The sequence below is a fragment of the Sinocyclocheilus grahami genome, unplaced genomic scaffold, assembly GCF_001515645.1.
Source record: "Sinocyclocheilus grahami isolate Dianchi unplaced genomic scaffold, SAMN03320097.WGS_v1.1 scaffold18566.1, whole genome shotgun sequence".
Classification (NCBI taxonomy): Eukaryota; Metazoa; Chordata; class Actinopteri; order Cypriniformes; family Cyprinidae; genus Sinocyclocheilus; species Sinocyclocheilus grahami.
Window position 1 is genome coordinate 1 of NW_015517176.1, and position 3731 is coordinate 3731.

The 3731-nt window shown below is 51.7% G+C and overlaps 1 pseudogene; it reads left to right on the forward strand.

The window, feature by feature from the left end:
• The first annotated feature begins 547 nt into the window (after positions 1 to 547).
• LOC107579609 (protocadherin-10 pseudogene) lies at positions 548 to 3615 on the forward strand (annotated as a pseudogene).
• The last annotated feature ends 116 nt before the right edge of the window (positions 3616 to 3731 follow it).

Consider the following 3731-nt stretch of genomic DNA (forward strand, 5'->3'; position numbering starts at 1 on the left):
ACTGAAATTTCTAGCATTTTTTTTACAGATTCCTCCACATATACACGCGCTCTCGGCATGCGCGCTCGTGAACTGCATACTAAAGAATAGCCTACACTTTTCGTGCTTCAGATTCAAAACATTCAAATGTCATCATTAAGAAATTGCTTCTTAAATAAGTATCACATTCAACATATTGCTATATATTATATACACACACGCACGTACATTTCTTATAATGACAAATGAAGTGGACTAGAAACTGACAGATAAAAACAACTGTAAAAGGATTTCTGTCCACTGTGAATCGCGTTCTCCAGTGCTAATATTTACCTTGAATGCGACTGTTTGACTTTATAAGACATGTAAATCAATTCTCATTCTCCGTTTAAAGAGAGCTGGAGTGGGGATGTGAGGGAGGGCGCATTGGGGAGGGAGGAAGCGACTGATTGACGTTCACTGGGTCGAATCGGGTGACGCAGCGCTGGCAGTCAGGGCCGTCCATTGGCTGCTGGTGGCAAGAGCTCTGCGCAAAACAACGCACTGATGCTCACTCTCCTTGCAGAACTCGGGAAGAGGGGACCTACGGATTTCTAAGCATCCCGCAGATATTATGGACTATTAGACAACTATATGTAGACATTTTTTTTTTGTCTGCAATAGCTCGCGTTCAGGATTTTATTTTAAATTGATTTACCCACTCACTAAGCAAAAGAGTTTTGATAAGATTTTGCTACTCAGTAATAAGGATCGGGGCATCTGTAGGTTCTGCAATGTCTTGCTGTGACGCACGGACTACTAAATTCTGCTCTCCTTGAGACAGCATTATATCAAATGGCTATAGATCTTGCGCATATGGCGACATGGTTTCCGGCTGACACGGGAGCTTTCTTGTTCGTTTGGGAAGTTGCACAGCGCATATGTTTTCTTGGACCAAAGCGATGGGTAATTCCTAAGCTGTGACTGGAGAAGAAACGGTGTCAAGACAGAGCGAGGGAATAAAGAGGAGTGCACTTGTTGTTTGGAGATGATTTTGATATTTCTCTTTTTCTCTATCTTGGATGGAGGGTTATCGCAGCTGCACTTCTCGGTACCGGAGGAGCAGGAGCGCGGGACGGTTGTGGGAAATATCGCCGAAGATCTGGGGCTGGACATCACCAAACTTTCCGCGCGCCGTTTCCAGACCGTGCCTAGCTCGCGCACGCCGTACCTGGAGGTCAACTTGGAGAACGGAGCGCTGGTGGTGAACGAGCGCATCGACAGAGAGGAGATATGTCGACAGACTGTCCCGTGCCTCCTGCACCTCGAAGTGTTTTTGGAGAACCCGCTCGAGCTGTTCCGCGTCGAGATCGAGGTCATGGATATTAACGACAATCCACCGAGTTTCCCAGAGACGGACATCACCGTGGAGATCACTGAGAGCGCCACACCGGGCACCCGCTTCCCGGTGGAGAATGCCTTCGACCCTGACGTGGGGACTAATGCCTTGAGCACATACGCCATCACCACTAACAACTACTTTTATTTGGACGTACAGACGCAAGGCGACGGTAACCGCTTCGCGGAGCTCGTGCTGGATAAACCCCTGGACCGAGAGCAGCAGGCGGTGCACAGGTACGTGCTCACCGCAGTGGACGGAGGGCAGCCGCAGAAGACCGGCACCGCACTGCTAGTGGTTAAAGTGCTGGACTCCAACGACAACGCGCCCACGTTCGATCAATCCGTTTACTCTGTGAGCTTGCGCGAGAACTCCCCAGTTGGCACGCTCGTTATTCAGCTCAACGCAACTGATATGGACGAGGGCCAGAACGGAGAGATTGTTTACTCTCTAAGTAGTCACAATCCGCCGCGCATTCGGGATCTGTTTAACATCGACTCGCGCACCGGGAGGATTGAAGTGACCGGTGAGGTGGATTATGAGGAGAGCAGCACGCATCAGATCTACGTGCAGGCAAAAGACATGGGGCCGAACGCCGTGCCCGCGCACTGCAAAGTTCTGGTCAAACTCATCGACGTGAACGACAACACGCCGGAGATTAGTTTCAGCACGGTCACGGAGTCGGTAAGTGAGCAGGCTGCCCCGGGCACGGTGATCGCTCTGCTGAGCGTCATGGACCGTGACTCCGGCGAGAACGGACAGATGACCTGTGAGCTGCACGGCGAGGTTCCGTTCAAACTCAAGTCGTCTTTCAAAAACTATTACACGATCGTCACGGACGGTCCGCTGGACCGCGAGAAAGCGGAGTCTTACACGCTCACGGTGGTCGCCAAAGACAAGGGGGTGCCGTCTCTCTCCACAAGCAAGTCCATCAAAGTGCACGTCTCGGACGAAAACGACAACGCGCCGAGATTCATGCAGACGGTTTACGACGTGTACGTGACGGAGAATAACGTACCGGGCGCTTACATTTACGCGGTGAGCGCCGTGGATCCTGATGTTGGACAGAACGCCTATGTCACTTACTCCATATTGGAGTGCGAAATACAGGGTATGTCCATCTTAACCTACGTGTCAATCAACTCTGAGAACGGCTACTTGTACGCGCTGCGCTCTTTTGATTACGAGCAAATAAAAGAGTTCAGTTTTATGGTGCACGCCAAAGACTCCGGCGCGCCCGAGTTAACGGCCAACGCCACCGTTAATGTCATTATAGTGGACCAGAACGACAACGCCCCCTCTATAATCGCGCCTTTGGGCAAAAACGGCACCGCGAGGGAACATCTGCCCCGCTCAGCCGAGCCGGGATACCTGGTGACCCGTATTGTGGCCACTGATGCGGATGACGGTGAGAACGCGCGCCTGTCATACAGCATCCTCCGAGGAAACGAGCTCGGGATGTTCCGGATGGACTGGAGAACCGGTGAGCTACGTACCGCGCGTCGGGTATCCAGCAAACGGGACCCGCCGCACCCGTACGACCTGTTGATCGAGGTGCGCGACCACGGGCAGCCGCCGCTATCGTCCTCTGCGAGCATCAACGTAGTGCTGGTGGACAGCATAGTGGAGGGCCGGAGCGGCGACCGGGGGTCGGTCAAGTCCAAAGAGGGCTCGCTGGACCTCACGCTCATCCTCATCATCGCGCTCGGCTCCGTGTCCTTCATCTTCCTCCTCGCAATGATCGTGCTCGCGGTGCGCTGTCAGAAAGAGAAGAAACTGAACATCTACACGTGCATGGCCGGAGACTCGTGCTGTCAGTGCTGCAGTCGCCAAGCGCGCGGGCGCAAGAAGAAGCTCAGTAAATCGGACATCATGCTCGTCCAGAGCACTAACGTGGCCAGTACTGCACAGGTGCCGGTGGAGGAGTCAGGCAGCTTCGGCTCGCACCACCAGAACCAGAACTACTGCTACCAGGTGTGCCTGACTCCGGAGTCTGCCAAAACCGACCTGATGTTCCTTAAACCGTGCAGCCCATCCCGGAGCACAGACACAGAGCACAACCCGTGCGGGGCAATCGTTACCGGATACGCGGATCAGCAACCAGATATCATCTCAAACGGGAGCATTTTATCCAGCGAGGTGAAAACACATTTTATTACCTATCCAGGCAACACTTTATCTTAATCCAGAATGAAATGCTTACATCATTAGCAAGCAATTGCCATATCCACATTGCCATATTAAATCTTAGGATTAAAAAAAATCACTTTATATAGCTTTGTATACTTGAATATATTTCTAAATAAAAAAGACTGCTAAGGCGTTAAGCAGTATAAATACACACACACACACACACACACACACACACACACAC